Consider the following 19927-nt stretch of genomic DNA (forward strand, 5'->3'; position numbering starts at 1 on the left):
CAGATTAAAACTAGTAAGTTCCCTAAAAACACGCTCAGAGCGTCGTTGCGCAAAAGTGATAGGGAGACACGACTTAGAACAAACAGACACCACACTGAATGTTAGAACCGCTATATCCCTTAGTACATTCTTTTTCAATTTCTTTATCTTCTAAAGGGATTTTACTTAGTCGGCTCACAAGAGTGTAGAAAATTGAGGTTTTGTACCTGTTGAAGTGCATGGAATCCGCTTGTGTAATAGCATCTGAAGTTGGGGGTTTTCTGAAAGTAGCAAAACTACGTCAACCACTCTTATTCCTCGCAGATATGTCGAGAAAATCAATTTCATCATTAAGCTGCTGCTCATATTTGAAATATATTTTTCAGTGAAGGTTATTGAAAATTCTTAAGACTTTATCAAGGTCACGGTACTTCTCTTTGTGTAACATAATGGTGTCACCCACACAACGGAAATAATAGAGAACGATGTCATGCAACTCAGGGTATTGTGCAAAGGCTGATACTTCGATATGATTAAGAAATATATAGGGCAATGTCACTGATAAACAACAACCCATAGCTAAACCACCCTGTTGTTGGAAGATTTCACCGTTGGAGTGAAAGTAACTATTGGAGAGGACTAATTGAAGCAATCGTAAACATTCTTAAATTTCTCCTACAGACAATCATTTGAATCTAAGGAAACTCTTCGCGACAAGGTCAATGATTTCCGTAGCAGGAACATTAGTGAACAAATTAGTCACATATAGGAGCACCCATCTGTAGACACCTGGAATTTTTATGTCTTTTATTTTATCTACTAAACCGTAAGTATTTTTCGCAGAGAAACATCTCTGAAAAATGTAACTACTAACTAGAATTTCATTCAATTTGTCGCATTACTTATAGGCAGGAGTACCAATATAACTAACTATAGGCCTGACAGGAACATCAACTTTGTGTGCCTTAGGTTGTCTTCTTAACCTTGGGGCACATTTATAGAACATAATCGAGAGGTCAGTTCGTGCACTGGCTCAAATGAAATAGTTCAAATGGCTCTGAGCACTATGGGACTTAACTGCTGAGGTCATCAGTCCCCTAGAACTTAGAACTACTTAAACCCAATTAACCTAAGGACATCACACACGTCCATGCCCGAGGCAGGATTCGAACCTGCGACCGCAGCGGTCACGTGGTTCCATACTGTAGCGCCTAGAATCGCTCGGCCACTCCGACCGGCTTCGTGCACTGGCAACACTTTTGCAGTTGTGGACGGCTATAGAGGTAGCGTGGCTCGTTATTTTTGCAGGGGACTTCCAACGATTTGTTGAGTTCATGCCACGTCGAGTTGCAACACCATTGCGGGCAAAAGTCACCAGTCCGACACAACACTAGGAGGAACCCCATGACTTTTGCCACCTCATTGTACGTGCTTCAATAAACGGAACAGGCCTGGAATGAACATTACTTACAAATTCGTATGGAAGTAGATATGGTAGGTGGGGTGGGACGTGCGGGTAAAGCACAAGTGGGGTGAAAACTAATACCGAGTTTTTGAACTGACCACCAGGCTTGTGGAGTTGACCAACAAGGACATGTATGTCCTAATTTATTGTTGCACCGAATTTCGTCCCGGCAGGTCGATCCAGAGTCGATAAAAATAGATAAATCTGTGTTTTACCACTTCAATGTAACTTTATTGCTGTTGTACTGGAACGGCGTATAATGGAGGATTTTAAAAGAAGACTCAACGAATTACTCATTAACACTACTGATTTTAAGCATCACTTTCACATAGAATAATGGTCCTCAAAATCAGCACGGCGAATTTTACAGAAAATGGCGAAATGAAGCAAGTCCGCCGGCCGCTGTGGCCGAGCGGTTCTAGGCGCTTCGGTCCGGAACCGCGTTGCTGCTACGCTCGCAGCTTCGAATCCTGCCTCGGTCATGGATGTGTGTGATGTCTTTGGGTTAGTTAGGTTTAAGTAGTTCTAAGTTCTAGGGGACTGATGACCTCAGATGTTAAATCCCATAGTGCTCAGAGCCATTTGAACCATTTTTATTATTTTTGTACGAGTGATTTTAAAAATAATGTTCAAATTTATGAGATGTTTCAGTTCAATACTGTACTGTGTAACTTGGCTGCGATATAAAAATGTTACAAAGGATCATTTCAAGCGTCTGTATTATGTAGTCATCCTTTTTATATCCGTGCTTATCTCAAATGGGGCAAAGACGTGCACTGGGGGGATTTACCCCATTTTGTAGTGTAAAGTCTCGTAATTTATTGTTTTGCTAAATCGCAAATTTCCCTGTAAATAATAATCAGATAGAGTTGGTATTTTTATGACCCGCCAGGATAGCCGAGGGAGCTAACGAGGTGCTTCCTGGGCTCGGGTAGGCGTGCCGGCCCCGGATCGAATCCGCCCGGCGGGTTAACGACGATGGCCGGTGTGCCGGCCAGCCTGGATGTGTTTTTAGGCGGTTTTCCACATCCTACTAGGTGAATACCGGGCTCGTCCCCACGTCCCGCCTCAGTTACATGACTCACACCATTTCACGATATACACTAGATGGAGACAGCTAGGGTACACTAATTCTGTCCTGGGGGGTACGGGGTGGCGGCTGGAAGGGCATCTGGCCACCCCTTACAATTAACATGCCAAGTCCGTTTAACCATGGCCGACCCTGCGTAACCGCGGGACAAGGCGCAAGCGATTGATAGAATAGAATACAGTTGGTATTTTTATGGGTTTCACCTAACAACCCAGTCAATTTGAAATCCTAGGAAACTTTACCTCTCATTGACAACAACGTTAGAAATACTGGATACTGCAGGGCTTTGCACCCCAGCTGCCGTTTATCACCTTGTTGAAAACTTCCATTATGCCAGTTTCTGTGTATTGTATAACATACAAGTTGTGGCTTACAAATTTACGTACGTAAATACTAGTATTATGACAGTGGATAGTGGGTAGTGGAAGAGCATAACCACCTCCACTACCAACAACTTCCGGTACAAGGAGAACAGCAGTATCGGACGTACAGCATTAAAACCACATACTACCCTTTTTCCGAGCACTATGGCCATCTATTCACTGCTTTGATTAGTGTTTCGTTAGTGGTCTTTTTAGCAATAAAAATGGATACACACTATCGGTCGGATAACTGTTACAACAGGCCTAACATTGTTGAGAAATTTCATTTCGGACATTCAGGCTTTCAGAAAATACCGCAAAAACCTTTCACTATTGCGCGTTTATCGTAAGGTATTTTCATATACCTTTAATCTCTGACCGTACCCTGATTGTGCCTTTCGCAGGCGTTTCGTTTGTCGTTGCAGTTTTGGGGTGTCCTTCGTGTGGATTACGATCAAAAGAAGAACAACAACGTTCTAGCCATTCATGTCCTGTCTTTAATAAACCATCGAAGACAAAGTAGGTACGACATTTCATTCCACCCAGTTGAACAAAACCTACTTAGACACCTTCAAAGAAAACAAATTCGCTGACGAAGTTGAAACTCTTCTTACAGTATTGTATAATATGCGTTATTGTTAACGAAAGAAATCAATTACGCGTTCGACAATCGAAAGACGAGGTGCAATGGGCGACTTCCGTATTCCACTGGGCAACGTTAATCGCTTAACCCCCGCTGCCAAGAAGTCCGAATGCCCGCGGCGTCGCATATTTACCGGCGTAAATCTTCACCCGCCTTCCGACTTTTTATTCGCATCGGCCGCGCCATCCCCAGCGTCTGCTCGAGTCGTACTTACAAGTACCGGCGTGGTGTTTCAACTTTAATTCTGTGCCGCTTTCTCTCTGTCTGCCTCTCATACATACTTTCTCTTCTCCGTAGGACCGACAAAGCCTGCTTGAATGTAAATGTGGGACGTGAGTAAACAAGATGATAAACGCGGCTCAGTCCTTAATTGAGAGACGCTTCCCGTAGTGTGAATAAAAAAGAGAGAGGACAAAAGAGAGGCAGAGTAAAGGAGGCCCTTGTAAAGAGTAAATCCCCGGGATGGAAAAAGAGTGAGAGAAATAATCTGGCCGGAGAACCACCTTCCCTTCTAACTGAAACGTGACACCGGATTTAGGATATGGGAGGATTAAGGAACGAAATCCGGCTTCAGCAGATTCTAGCGCCTTCGTTCTTCGTGTGATTTCTTTCCCGCGACTACCGTATGTAACTTTGTCAGTAAGATGATCAAGACGGAGAAATGACTGTGCACAGAAGAATTTCAGTGTATCGTAAAAATTAACTATGCTTTCGCACCAATAGAGTTATCTTTTGGTCCTTCTAGTAACAATTATTTACAAAACAGCTAGACGAGTCATGAAAACTGTTGTCAGTTCACTTGTCGCTTTAACTTTCGTTCTGAAGATCCAAGTTTTCGGCAGCAACCATCACTGTCTTCGTTAGGAACGCAGCTGATGAAGTAACTGAATCACATGTACGTGATGTATGTAATAGTGTCCACTGTGGAGAGAGATTGCATTGGGTAAAACGGCGATATGTCATTCGCAGCTTCTTTGGTTGCATTACGCCGTATTAATAATTGTAAACATCATTCAGTATTCCCAGTGACTGCTCCTTTTGTTGCTTTCTTTTGTACGTCTCTTTTAGTACAGTGAAGTGATTGCAGCCGGCCGGAGTGGCCGTACGGTTCTAGGCACTACAGTCTGGAGCCAAGCGACCCCTACGGTCGCAGGTTCGAATCCTGCCTCGGGCATGGATGTGTGTGCTGTCCTTAGGTTAGTAAGGTTTAAGTTGCTCTGAGTTCTAGGGGACTGATGACCTCAGAAGTTAAGTCCCATAGTGCTCAGAGCCATTTGAACCATTTGAAGTGATTGCAGAGTGCGACGCCAGTCTTAGTGATACTGATGGTTAACTTCTGTTATTTCGTTAATCATTGTTAGACAATGTCGGTTTAACACACCTGGACACTAACTTATTATTTAAGTACAAGATATTTAGGCACTGCTGCCTTTCTTTCTCTCAACCATTATGTCTTACTAAGAACATGTAATTTGACACAATATACGTGCATGAATGGAATGGACAGTGTCTTGAGAGGAGTATATAAGATGAACATCAACAAAAGCAAAACGAGGATAATTGAATGTGGTAGGATTAAGTCGGGTGATGCTGAGAGAATTAGATTAGGAAATGAGACACTTAAAGAAGTAAAGGAGTTTTGCTATTTGGGGAGCAAAATAACTGATGATGGTGAAGTAGAGAGGATATAAAATATAGACTGGAAATGGCAAGGAAAGCGTTTCTGAAGAAGAGAAATTTGTTAACATCGAGTACAGATTTAAGTGTCAGGAAGTCGTTTCTGAAAGTATTTGTATGGAGTGTAGCCATGTATGGAAGTGAAACATGGATGATAAATAGTTTGGACAAGAAGAGAATAGAAGCTTTTGAAATGTGGTGCTACAGAAGAATGCTGAAGATTAGATGGGTAGATCACATAACTAATGAGGAAGTATTGAATAGGATTGGGGAGAAGAGAAGTTTGTGGCACAACTTGACCAGAAGAAGGGATCGGTTGGTAGGACATGTTCTGAGGCATCAAGGGATCACCAATTTAGTATTGGAGAGCAGCGTGGAGGGTAAAAATCGTAGAGGGAGGCCGAGAGATGATTACACTAAGCAGATTCAGAAGGATGTAGGTTGCAGTAGGTACTGGGAGATGAAGAACCTTGCACAGGATAGAGTAGCATGGAGAGCTGCATCAAACCAGTCTCAGGACTGAAGACCACAAGAACAACAACGTGCATGTACATTGTTCCATTGTATTTATGGCGTTATACGCCAAATTTTAGAAAAAGGTCCTACGAAACCTGACACTTAGGTTCATACTTTTTTTTAGTACCACGGCTAACGTGTTACATTATGTTAAGTTACTACCTGTATGTTCTGCCAGACCTACCCAGTTTCCAACTACCCTAGGCAATTTTTGTTAATGCTTCTTCATTACCGCTGCTAATGCTATGTTAATTCAAATTCATCTACTGTTAAGTTTTAGGCGCTGTGGCCTTTATTGATGCTTAGTCATACTGATGTACTCTGAACGATATTACAGATGATCCCTGTAAATAGCCACACATACTTTTATTAATTAACCAGATAAAGTTTAGGCAATGTATTCAAAACTGAGAAATAACTTCGGCGAGTAATTGGTAGTCTTTCTTACGGGCTCCGAATCTGTTATAGGGGTATCGTTCTTCTCAGAAGTGAGTTCTTTTCATATTACGTCATTAAAGGTTTTAGTGGTTATATTAATCCAATTCCTAATGTACAGGTAGCTACTGTTATGTATCCATATTTCCACGCGCGCATGCGCATTACCATCAGCGATGCTCGGTACACAGTTGCACGCCGCGTTTAGTTCCGGCGCAGCTCTCGCGGCCTACCGACCTCGTCCGCGCAGCGGGGCCTGCCTTTTCTCTCCAGCCCAAGTAATGTAGATTTATGACTGGTTACTACAGCACTACACTTTTATACTTGACGTGGCGAAACATTGGTATGCAATAGTTTAGTGCCACTGGCTTCTGAAGAAGGCAGAATTATTTTGGCTGAAACCTGGGTAAAGATTGATTTCTATTTGCAACTGAGGCTGACGTGTTACATGTTCATCTACATCTAGATGATTACTCTGCAATTCAGATTTAAGTGCTTGGCAGACGGTTCATCGAACCACAATCATACTATCTCTCTACCGTTTCACTCCCGAAAAGCGCGCGGGAAAAACGAACACCTAAACCTTTCTATTCGAGCTCTGATTTCTCTTATTTTATATTGATGATCATTTCTACCTATGTAGGATGGGCTCAACAAAATATTTTCGCATTCGGAAGAGAAAGTTGGTGACTGAGATTTCGTAAATAGATCTCGCCGCGACGAAAAACGTCTTTGCTTTAATGACTTCCACCCAACTCGCGTATCATATCTCCTACACTCTCTCACCTATTACGTGATAATACAAAACGAGCTGCCCTTTTTTGCACCCTTTCGATGTCCTCCGTCAATCCCACCTGGTAAGGATCCCACACCGCGCAGCAATATTCTAAGAGAGGACGAACGAGTGTAGTGTAAGCTGTCTCTTTAGTGGCCTTGTTGCATCTTCTAAGTGTCCTGCCAATGAAACGCAACCTTTGGCTCGCCTTCCCAAGTACCGCTATCATATTGTACCGCTATGATATTATCTATGTGGTCTTTCCAACTGAATTTGTTCGTAATTTTAACACCCAGGTACTTAGCTGAATTGACAGCCTTGAGAATTGTACTATTTATCGAGTAATCTAATTCCAACGGATTTCTTTTGGAACTCATGTGGATCACTTCACACTTTTCGTTATTTAGCGTCAACTGCCACCTGCCACACCATACAGCAATCTTTTCTAAATCGCTTTGCAACTGATACTGGTCTTCGGATGACCTTACTAGACGGTAAATTACAGCATCATCTGCGAACAACCTAAGAGAACTGCTCAGATTGTCATCCAGGTCATTTATATAGATCAGGAACAGCAGAGGTCCCAGGACGCTTGCCTGGGGAACACCTGACATCACTTCAGTTTTACATGTTCAATTATCACACTTGCTGACAGGGCTGCACAATGTTAAAAATTCTTAAATTTTAAGTTTCGTCTGGGACAGTGAGAGGCAATGTCCTAGAATCAAATTAAAGTATTTCCAATTCTCGAGTTTCACCCAGGGATTTGAGAGGTTTTCCTTGATGGCCGGGTTCATACTGGAACAGTTATGCCCTTCTCATTCATTTTCCTCTGTTCAACTATCACCTCTCCAGTAAATTGGCCCAAAAGTACTGCCAATCTGTAATAGGCTGGTTATAAACTAGCCCATCGCACTCTTGTGTTCCTTATACTGGAACGAAAAGTGTAACACCCGTATATATTATAAAAATGGATGTGTATATGCGCGGGTTATGTCTACGTCTTCTTCTATACCACACTTGGTACATATACCCCTTACTTTCAGGAAAGTTTTATTGTGTACTTAAGACTTTCAGGCAAGTTTTATTGTGTGCGTAAGTACCAGCTACCTGTCATAGTTCAGTATATTTGACGCAATAAACACTGAGATGCGTGAAAAACTGCCGCATCATGTATTATGTTTAAATTTATTACTTCTTTGCTACTAAATCTATTCGCAACATATTTCGCAGAAAAATTACTGGAATCTGACGCTGAATGTATCTACACGAATGTAGATATCTGTTTGTAATTATATGTATGCAGCATATGAAGAAGCCTGTAACACAAGTTAAGTACAATACATATTATTGTTTACCAACGACTACTAAATATTTCAGTCGTTGCAGATACAGACTATGCAGCCAGCTCCTTACCGACTTCACTGCCAAACCTGCAATATATGTTTCTATTTAGCATTGGCCACCTATCATTATAACAACTGACGACGAGGATCATAGCAATAATATAATATCGAAAAATTATATTTCCATGTATACGTGAAAACACCTTCAACATTATGAAACTGTTGTACAAAGAAATATGCATAATGTGCAAGTCTATAAGTGTCTACAACGCGATTTTGTAAACGTCTCTATGTCAACGCCTTTTCATAATTCTATAGACAGCTATTAATTTCGTCTACAGCCGTTTGTGCGTCGCAGTTGATCCAGTCTAGAGTGCTGCTAGGTGTCAGAGATAAGTTGACTTAGCTCTAGGGGTGTCTTAGAGGTAAAGAATAAGTGTATTAACACATCATGCATGACGTGGCATCATTTAACTCGTCTTAGGGTTTATGATGACATATTTCTGAACTATGTGCTGTTGTTGTTGTTGTGGTCTTCAGTCCTGAGACTGGTTTGATGCAGCTCTCCATGCTACTCTATCCTGTGCAAGGTTCTTCATCTCCCAGTACCTACTGCAACCTACAGCCTTCTGAATCTGCTTAGTGTATTGATCTCTTGGTCTCCCTCTACGATTTTTACCCTCCACGCTGCCCTCCAATGCTAAATTTGTGATCCCTTGATGCCTTAAAACATGTCCTACCAACCGATCCCTTCTTCTCGTCAACTTGTGCCAGAAACTTCTCTTCTCCCCAATTCTATTCAATACCTCCTCATAGTTACGTGATCTACCCACCTTATCTTCAGCATTCTTCTGTAGCACCACATTTCGAAAGCTTCTATTCTCTTCTTGTCCAAACTGGTTATCGTCCTTGTTTCACTTCCATACATGGCTACACTCCATACAAATACTTTCAGAAACGACTTCCTGACACTTACATCAATACTCGATGTTAACAAATTTCTCTTCTTCAGAAACGATTTCCTTGCCATTGCCAGCCTACATTTTATATCCTCTCTACTTCGACCATCATCAGTTATTTTACTCCCTAAATAGCAAAACTCCTTTACTACTTTAAGTGTCTCATTTCCTAATCTAAACCCCTCAGCATCACCCGATTTAATTTGACTACATTCCATTATCCTCGTTTTGCTTTTGTTGATGTTCATTTTATATCCTCCTTTCAAGACACTGTCCATTCCGTTCAACTGCTCTTCCAAGTCCTTTGCTGTCTCTGACAGAATTACAATGTCATCGGCGAACCTCAAAGTTTTTACTTCTTCTCCATGAATTTTAACACCTACTCCGAATTTTTATTTTGTTTACTTTACTGCTTGCTCAATATACAGATTGAATAACATCGGGGAGAGGCTACAACCCTGTCTTACTCCTTTCCCAACCACTGCTTCCCTTTCATGCCCCTCGACTCTTATAACTGCCATCTGGTTTCTGTACAAATTGTAAATAGCCTTTCGCTCCCTGTATTTTACCCCTGCCACCTTCAGAATTTGAAAGAGAATATTCCAGTTAACGTTGTCACAAGCTTTCTCTAAGTCTACAAATGCTAGAAACGTAGGTTTGCCTTTTCTTAATCTTTCTTCTAAGATAAGTCGTAAGGTTAGTATTGCCTCACGTGTTCCAACATTTCTACGGAATCCAAACTGATCTTCCCCGAGGTCCGCTTCTACCAGTTTTTCCATTCGTCTGTAAAGAATTCGCGTTAGTATTTTGCAGCTGTGACTTATTAAACTGATAGTTCGGTAATTTTCATATCTGTCAACACCTGCTTTCTTTGGGATTGGAATTATTATATTCTTCTTGAAGTCTGTGGGTATTTCGCCTGTCTCATACATCTTGCTCACCAGATGGTAGAGTTTTGTCATGACTGGCTCTCCCAAGGCCATCAGTAGTTCTAATGGAATGATGTCTACTCCCGGGCCCTTGTTTCGACTCAGGTCTTTCAGTGCTCTGTCAAACTCTTCACGCAGTATCTTATCTCCCATTTCATCTTCATCTACATCCTCTTCCATTTCCATAATATTGTCCTCAAGTACATCGCCCTTGTATAAACCCTCTATATACTCCTTCCACCTTTCTGCCTTCCCTTCTTTGCTTAGAACTGGGTTGCCATCTGAGCTCTTGATATTCATACAAGTGGTTCTCTTCTCTCCAAAGGTCTCTTTAATTTTCCTGTAGGCAGTATCTATCTTACCCCTAGTGAGACAAGCCTCTACATCCTTACATTTGTCCTCTAGCCATCCCTGCTTAGCCATTTTGCACTTCCTGTCGATCTCATTTTTGAGACGTTTGTATTCCTTTTTGCCTGGTTCATTTACTGCATTTTATATTTTCTCCTTTCATCCATTAAATTCAATATTTCTTCTGTTACCCTAGGATTTCTATTAGCCCTCGTCTTTTTACCTACTTGACCCTATGCTGCCTTCACTACTTCATCCCTCAGAGCTACCCATTCTTCTTCTACTGTATTTCTTTCCCCCATTCCTGTCAATTGTTCCCTTATGCTCTCCCTGAAACTCTCTACAACCTCTGGGGCTTTCAGTTTATCCAGTCCCATCTCCTTAAATTCCCACCTGTTTGCAGTTTCTTCAGTTTCAATCTGCAGTTCATAACCAATAGATTGTGGTCAGAATCCACATCTGCCCCTGGAAATGTCTTACAATTTAAAACCTGGTCCCTAAAGCTCTGTCTTACCATTATATAATCTATCTGATACCTTTTAGTATCTCCAGGATTCTTCCAGGTATACAACCTTCTTTCATGATTCTTGAACCAAGTGTTAGCTATGATTAAGTTATGCTCTGTGCAAAATTCAACAAGGCGGCTTCCTCTTTCATTTCTTCCCCCCAATCCATATTCACCTACTATGTTTCCTTCTCTCCCTTTTCCTACTGACGAATTCCAGTCACCCATGACTATTAAATTTTCGTCTCCCTTCACTACCTGAATAATTTCTTTTATCTCGTCATACATTTCATCAATTTCTTCATCATCTGCAGAGCTAGTTGGCATATAAACTTGTACTACTGTAGTAGGCATGGGCTTTGTGTCTATCTTGGCCACAATAATGCGTTCACTATGCTGTTTGTAGTAGCTAACCCGCACTCCTATTTTTTATTCATTATTAAACCTACTCCTGCAGTACCCCTATTTGATTTTGTATTTATAACCCTGTAATCACCTGACCAAAAGTCTTGTTCCTCCTGCCACCGAACTTCACTAATTCCCACTATATCTAACTTTAACCTATCCATTTCTCTTTTTAAATTTTCTAACCTACCTTCCCGATTAAGGGATCTGACATTCCACGATCCAATCCGTAGAATGCCAGTTTTCTTTCACCTGATAACGACGTCCTCTTGAGTAGTCCCCGCCCGGAGATCCGAATTGGGGACTATTTTACCTCCTGAATATTTTATTCAAGAGGACGCCATCATCATTTAATCACACAGTAAACCTGCATGTCCTCGGGACATGAGTCGAAACAAGGCCCCGGGAGTAGACATCATTCCATTAGAACTACTGATGGCCTTGGGAGAGCCAGTCATGACAAAACTCTACCATCTGGTGAGCAAGATGTATGAGACAGGCGAAATACCCACAGACTTCAAGAAGAATATAATAATTCCAATCCCAAAGAAAGCAGGTGTTGACAGATGTGAAAATTACCGAACTATCAGTTTAATAAGTCACAGCTGCAAAATACTAACGCGAATTCTTTACAGACGAATGGAAAAACTGGTAGAAGCGGAACTCGGGGAAGATCAGTTTGGATTCCGTAGAAATGTTGGAACACGTGAGGCAATACTAACCTTACGACTTATCTTAGAAGAAAGATTAAGAAAAGGCAAACCTACGTTTCTAGCATTTGTAGACTTAGAGAAAGCTTTTGACAACGTTAACTGGAATACTCTCTTTCAAATTCTGAAGATGGCAGGGGTAAAATACAGGGAGCGAAAGGCTATTTACAATTTGTACAGAAACCAGATGGCAGTTATAAGAGTCGAGGGGCATGAAAGGGAAGCAGTGGTTGGGAAAGGAGTAAGACAGGGTTGTAGCCTCTCCCCGATGTTATTCAATCTGTATATTGAGCAAGCAGTAAAGTAAACAAAATAAAAATTCGGAGTAGGTATTAAAATTCATGGAGAAGAAGTAAAAACTTTGAGGTTCGCCGATGACATTGTAATTCTGTCAGAGACAGCAAAGGACTTGGAAGAGCAGTTGAACGGAATGGACAGTGTCTTGAAAGGAGGATATAAAATGAACATCAACAAAAGCAAAACGAGGATAATGGAATGTAGTCAAATTAAATCGGGTGATGCTGAGGGGATTAGATTAGGAAATGAGACACTTAAAGTAGTAAAGGAGTTTTGCTATTTAGGGAGTAAAATAACTGATGATGGTCGAAGTAGAGAGGATATAAAATGTAGACTGGCAATGGCAAGGAAATCGTTTCTGAAGAAGAGAAATTTGTTAACATCGAGTATAGATGTAAGTGTCAGGAAGTCGTTTCTGAAAGTATTTGTATGGAGTGTAGCCATGTATGGAAGTGAAACAAGGACGATAACCAGTTTGGACAAGAAGAGAATAGAAGCTTTCGAAATGTGGTGCTACAGAAGAATGCTGAAGATAAGGTGGGTAGATCACGTAACTAGTGAGGAGGTATTGAATAGAATTGGGGAGAAGAGAAGTTTGTGGCACAACTTGCCGAGAAGAACGAATCGGTTGGTAGGACATGTTTTGAGGCATCAAGTGATCACAAATTTAGCATTGGAGGCAGCGTGGAGGGTAAAAATCGTAGAGGGAGACCAAGAGATCAATACACTAAGCAGATTCAGAAGGCTGTAGGTTGCAGTAGGTACTGGGAGATGAAGAACCTTGCACAGGATAGAGTAGCATGGAGAGCTGCATCAAACCAGTCTCAGAACTGAAGACCACAACAACAACAACAGCACATAGTTCAGAAATATGTCATCATAAACCCTAAGACGAGTTAAATGATGCCACGTCATGCATGATGTGTTAATACACTTATTCTTTACCTCTAAGACACCCCTAGAGCTAAGTCAACTTATCTCTGACACCTAGCAGCACTCTAGACTGGATCAACTGCGACGCACAAACGGCTGTAGACGAAATTAATAGCTGTCTATAGAATTATGAAAAGGCGTTGACATAGAGACGTTTACAAAATCGCGTTGTAGACACTTATAGACTTGCACATTATGCATATTTCTTTGTACAACAGTTTCATAATGTTGAAGATGTTTTCACGTATACATGGAAATATAATTTTTCGATATTACATTATTGCTATGATCCTCGTCGTCAGTTGTTACAATGACAGGTGGCCAATGCTAAATAGAAACATATATTGCAGGTTTGGCAGTGAAGTCGGTAAGGAGCTGGCTGCATAGTCTGTATCTGCAACGACTGAAATAATTAGTAGTCGTTGGTAAACAATAATATGTATTGTACTTAACTTGTGTTACAGGCTTCTTCATATGCTGCATACATATAATTAAAAACAGACATCTAGAGAGACATTACTTATGCCATACTTGACTAAGCGCTTTGTTAAAGGGTTGCTTCCTATCAGCTGAAGGCTATCCTACATTCCTAGTTGACGTCCCGATCAAGAGCGGCCGAGAGCTCGCTAGATACCTGTCACAAGCCGCGGAGCGGCGCTAGCTGCGATAGTCGCTACTCGAGGGTCCATCGATATCTATTACGGACCGCGGTCGACATCTGCAACCCCTAACTAGTGTGGTGTCGAACGTTGATACCACATTTATAAACACAGGTAGTTTTATGTTTTCGTTTCTAACATGAAATTGGCAAAATGAATGCCCGGACAATGCCGACTTCAGCAGCTAGTATATGAATAAACGTAGTGTCTCGGTGTCACCTTCTCGCTTTCTTAATGAGAATCCCATTCCTCCAAAGACATTTTAACGCACTTTCGATCTACTGTAGCCTCGTTGATATTTGAGTCCCAGTAGACTGAAGATTGGGATAGAGTCCGTAATTGTTCAAACAAGAATTTTTTGGTGTTTTCGGGAAAAGCAGTTTTTTCTAGATTCCTTACTTGATGTACTCCAGCATTGGCGGCACATGAATCACAGCAGTCTAGATAAATCTGCTGCTGCGGAACACGGAAAAGTACAAAATCTTTTATGAAGAGCCCAGAGTGCATCACCATCGTGCGGACGACGGCGATGAGAGCTTATGTATCGCAGCATTTCGTTGGTCTTATACCTGGAAGAGGAATTAAACGGAGGAAGTACTTGAATTGGAGGCATCCATGTCTCAACAACAGTAATAAAATAACTGCACAATATCAGTCGAATTCCATTCAAAACGGTCCCACAACTCAAAGAAATTACTGTCCCTCTCACTCAGCTTTCAACAAATATTCACTCATCTTTCTCAAACCTTAATTCTTCGCATACAGTGTAACGCCCTCTTTCTTCTGATATGCCTAGGGAGTCAGTTGTTACATGCAACGGCATTTAAACACATCGTCCTACGTTTTCTAGGCAATGTCTGAATGAAGACTTTTTCCAATGTGGGAAATGTAGAAAATAAGAGTGACTAGAGAAATCATAAAGGGTGTGCCACAGAGTTCTATTTTGGGTCCACTAATGTGACGAGTGTTATAATAAATCTCATTAGAGGGATAGGAACAGAGTAGATTCCCGACGATATTTTACTAAGAATTATTAAGTGTGTCTCTGAAAACTGACTGACCTTAAATTTTGAAATATACACTATATTACGTTCAATTCAACGAAAACAACCATATCAACAATTGATATAAAACATGAACAGGGGTCAGTAAATAGGGTAGAATGCTCCAAATTTTTGAATGTGCATATTGATGAAGCTTGAACTCGATGAAGCATTTTAACCAGCTTCTCAAAGAGTTTAGTTCGGGTACTTCCGCTCTTCGTACAAGCGCTTGTCTTGAAAACAGACGATCAGTCTCCTACAATATTTTGCACATTTCCAGTAACTATTGTCTTATGGAATAATTTTCTGAGTAACTCATCATTTAGAAAGAACGCATTGATTGCGCAGAAACTAGCAGTAAGCTTTTCAGCTGGACCATCACAGTACGTATATTCGGGAATGAAATTCGTCACAGATAATCCATCACAGTTTAAAAAGAACTCTGATATCTATACCCACAACGTTATCGGAAAAAATGACCTATTACCCACCAGGAAAACTGTCAGTGGTTCAGATCAGATTTTTGATCAAACATCTGACATGTAGCAAAGCAAGTTTTAAATGTAACCTGAAACTATTTCTGCGGAACAACTCCTTCTACTGCACGGTCGAATTTCTGTTTAAAAATTCACAGTCTGAAAAAAAAAGTTTTAATTCTAGTGATATGACAAGTGCTACTCTTGAAAACAAACGATCAGTCTCTTGACATATTTTGCACATTTCCAGTAAGTAATGTCTTACGCAATAGAAAGAACGCATTGATGGCGCAAAATCTAGCAGCAAGTCCTGAAGGAGTGGAGGTTTTCAGCTGCACCATCACAATACGTATATTCGGGAATGAAATTCGTCATAGATACTCCAGCACAGTTTAAGAAGAACACTGATATCTATACCCACAACGCTATCGGAAAAAATGACCTATTACCTATCAGGAAAACTGTCAGTGGTTCAGATCAGCTTTTTGATCAAACATCTGACATGTAGGAAGGCAAGTTTTAAATGTAATCTAGAACTATTTCTGCTGAAAAACTCCTTCTACTGCACGGTCGAATTTCTGTTGAAAAATCCACATTCTGAAAAAAGATAAGTTTTAATTGTAGTGGTATGACAAAGACTAAAAATATATTCATAAATGTTAACACTGGTCGTGTATACCTGTAAACTGACTCGTACGACATAATTTCGATAAAAAAAATTTCAAATGATCTGCAAAACACATAACAAACAAACTACTTGGGAAAGAAGTGTTTCGGAGATTTGGCAGCTGTGTTACCACAAAAGGACAGTATCTTTACAAAGCCACAGTAGTGCCTGCATCGTTGTGCAGCGTCGTGTATTATCTATCGCCCGAATACGAGATCGCCCTGTGCCGTGCGCTCCGCTGCGTGGACCCGGTCGAACCAGGGGCAAGGCATTATTGCGCATGATAATGTCATTTCACAGTCGGCTAGCTAATGAGCAGGACGTATTACACGACCGCAGCAAAGCGTTAGCCGGCCGTGCCACTGGCCGGCTAGGGACCGGCTTTCCAAGCCGCAGCGCAGCTACCGCCGTTCTCGCTCAGAACACGCGTCTACCGCAGTGTCTGCCAGCTTGAGGTCTCTCGAAAACCTCTACAAAGCCACTGGCACAGTGTCTGGTCTCGACCGCCCGTCATTCCGTGCGGAGTGGGTTGCTGAATTCCGAGGAAGCATCTGACTCCAGCCGTATCGAAATGTGGAAGCCTGTATCCTGAACAAGTTTGTGAGGCATTAGAAGAACATATAAGACGTATACCAGTGTTCGGTACTGAGGGTTCCACGCAGATAGAAGTATGTACACAACTGGCCATTAAAATTGCTACACCACGTAGATGGCGTGCTACAGACGCTAAATTTAACCGACACGAAGAAGATGCTGTGAAATGCAAATGACTAGCTTTTCAGAGCATTCACACAAGGTTGGCGCCGGTGGCGAGACCTACAACGTGCTGACATGAGCAAAGCCTCCAACCGATTTCCCATACACTAACAGCAGTTGACCGGCGTTGCCTGGTGAAACGACGTTGTGATGCCTCGTGTAAGGAGGAGAAATCCGTACCATCACGTTTCCGACTTTTATAAAGGTCGGATTGTAGCCTATCGCGATTGCGGTTTATCGTATCGCGACATTGCTGTTCGCGTTGGTCGAGATCCAATGACTGTTAGCAGAATATGAAATCGGTGGGTTCAGGAGGGTAATACGGAACGCCGTGCTGCATCCCAACGGCCTCGTATCACTAGCAGACGAGATGACAGGCATCTTATCCGCATGGCTGTAACGGATCGTGCAGCCACGACTCGATCCCTCAGTCAACAGATGGGCACGTTTGCAAGACAACAACCATCTGCACGAACAATTGGACGACGTTTGCAGCAGCATGGAGACCATTGCTGCCGTTACCCTTGACGCTGCATCACAGACAGGAGCACCTGCGATGGTGTACTCAACGACGAACCTGGGTGCACGAATGGCAAAACGTCACTTTTTTCGGATGAATCAAGGTTCTATTTACACCATCATGATCGTCGCATCCGTGTTTGGCGACATCGCGGTGAACGCACGTTGGAAGCGTGTATTCGTCATCGCCATACTGGCGTATCGCCCGGCACGATTCTATGGGTGCCATTGGTTACACGTCTCGGTCACCTCTTGTTCGCATTGACGGCACTTTAACAGTGGACGGTACATTTGAGATGTGTTACGATCAGTGGCTCTACCCATCATTCGATCCCTGCGAAACCCTACATTTCAGCAGGATAATGCACGACCGCATGTTGCAGGTCCTGTACGGGCCTTTCTAGATACAGAAAATGTTGGACTGCTGCCCTGGCCAGCACATTTTCCAGATCTCTCACTAACTGAAAACGTCTGGTCAATGGTGGCCGAGCAACTGGCTCGTCACAATACGCCAGTCACTACTCTTGATGAACTGCGGTATCGTGTTGAAGCTGCGTGGGCAGCTGTACCTGAACACGCCATCCAAGCTCTGTCTGACTCAATGGCCAGGCGTATCAAGGCCGTTGTTACGGCCAGAGGTGGTTGTTCTGGGTAGTGATTTCTCAGGATCTATGCACCCAAATTGTGTGAAAATGTAATCACATGTCGGTTCTAGTATAATATATTTGTCCAATGAATACCCGTTTATCATCTGCATTTCTTCTTGGTGAAGCAATCTTTTTGGCCAGTAGCGTTTATCTCACGTTTCTACCTCCTGTTGGTATTAAACGTTGCTTTTCTTCAGATAAGCGATCTTCTGATAATGCTTGGATGCTGCTTGCCATTTGTCCCCAGTGCCGGTCTGTTCATATCATCTTCATTAGTGCAATACTTTCTTCCCCTTCAGTTTTGTGATCGTGCCATAAAGTCACGCAGGAAGAATGCGACAATATCGCAAATCACTAGGAGTACTACACAAGTGCTGGATTGGTCGCTAAATAAGAAGCCACTAGCTACAAAAATCAATGATTATATTTGACGCGTTTTGGGTAGGTCACATGATCAGATTGTCTGCGTACGAGAAATACGTACAAAATAACAGAAAATGTAACACTGCGACGAATATACGAGGATTGTTTTTTAAGTAAGGGCCGTTTTTATTTTTTAAAAAAGATACAAGTACTTTTGTAAAAAAAACTTTTATTTTCTGATTCTGCTCACTTTTACTTATTTTTCTACATAGTTGCCTTGTTTATTTAAGCACTTGTCATACCGTACAACTAAGTTTTTAATTCCCTCTTCAAAGAATTCGGCCGCCTGCTCCGACAGCCAAGAGTTCACGGCCGCTTTTGCTTCATCGTCGTCATTGAAGCGCTGCCCACCAAGATGGTGTTTCAGGTACCGGAAAAGGTGAAAATCGCTAGGAGCAAGGTCGGGGCTGTATGGTGCATGGTCCAAAACTTCCCAGCCAAAAGAATCAATCAAATCCCGAGTCTTTTGAGAGTTGTGAGGCCTAGCGTTAACGTGCAGGAGCAAAACACCTTTTGTCAGCATGCCGCGCCTTTTGTTTTGAATTGCTCTGCGGAGCTTCTTTAGAGTTTCACAGTAGGCATCTGTGCTGATCGTCGTTCCTCGTGGCATAAAGTCCACTAGCAAAACACCGCGCCGGTCCCAGAACACAGTTGCCATAATCTTGCGCTTTGACAGCGTCTGTTTGGCTTTGACCCTGACGGGTGAGGTTGTGTGTCGCCATTCCATCGATTGTCGCTTGCTTTCAGGAGTGATATGGGACACCCATGTTTCATCTCCAGTGACAATTTGACTCAACATGTCATCCCCTTCTTCCTCGTAACGAATCAAAAAGTTCAATGAAGTGGCAAATCTCTTCCCTTTGTGGTCCTCTGTGAGGAGTCTGGGTACCCACCGAGAACACAGTTTCTTAAAGTTTAGGTTTTCAGACACAATTCTGTACAAAACCGATCTTGAAACTTGTGGAAATTCCAAAGAAAGAGTGGAAATTGTGAATCATCTGTCCTCACGAATCTTTGTTTCGACTGCAGCCACCAAATCATCAATGGTCACAGAGGGCCGGCCTGAGCGTTCATAGTCATGGACGTTTTCACGGCCATTTTTAAACTCTCTAACCCATTGACACACTTTACCTTCACTCATTGCATTCAAGCCATAGACTTCTGTTAACTGACGATGAATTTCTGCAGCTGATAGGCTTCTCGCGCTCAAAAAACGTATCGCTGACCGTATCTCACACGCGGCGGGCGATTCAATAATCGTAAACATTATAAGGTAGCACAGCGATGCGTACACGTCGGCTACAGAGCTGCAACTTGCACCAGTGTGAACGGGAAGGATGCCGCTAAGTGGCGCGGTGGTTTG

Source organism: Schistocerca americana, chromosome 2 (assembly GCF_021461395.2).
Source record: "Schistocerca americana isolate TAMUIC-IGC-003095 chromosome 2, iqSchAmer2.1, whole genome shotgun sequence".
In the NCBI taxonomy this organism is placed as follows: domain Eukaryota; kingdom Metazoa; phylum Arthropoda; class Insecta; order Orthoptera; family Acrididae; genus Schistocerca; species Schistocerca americana.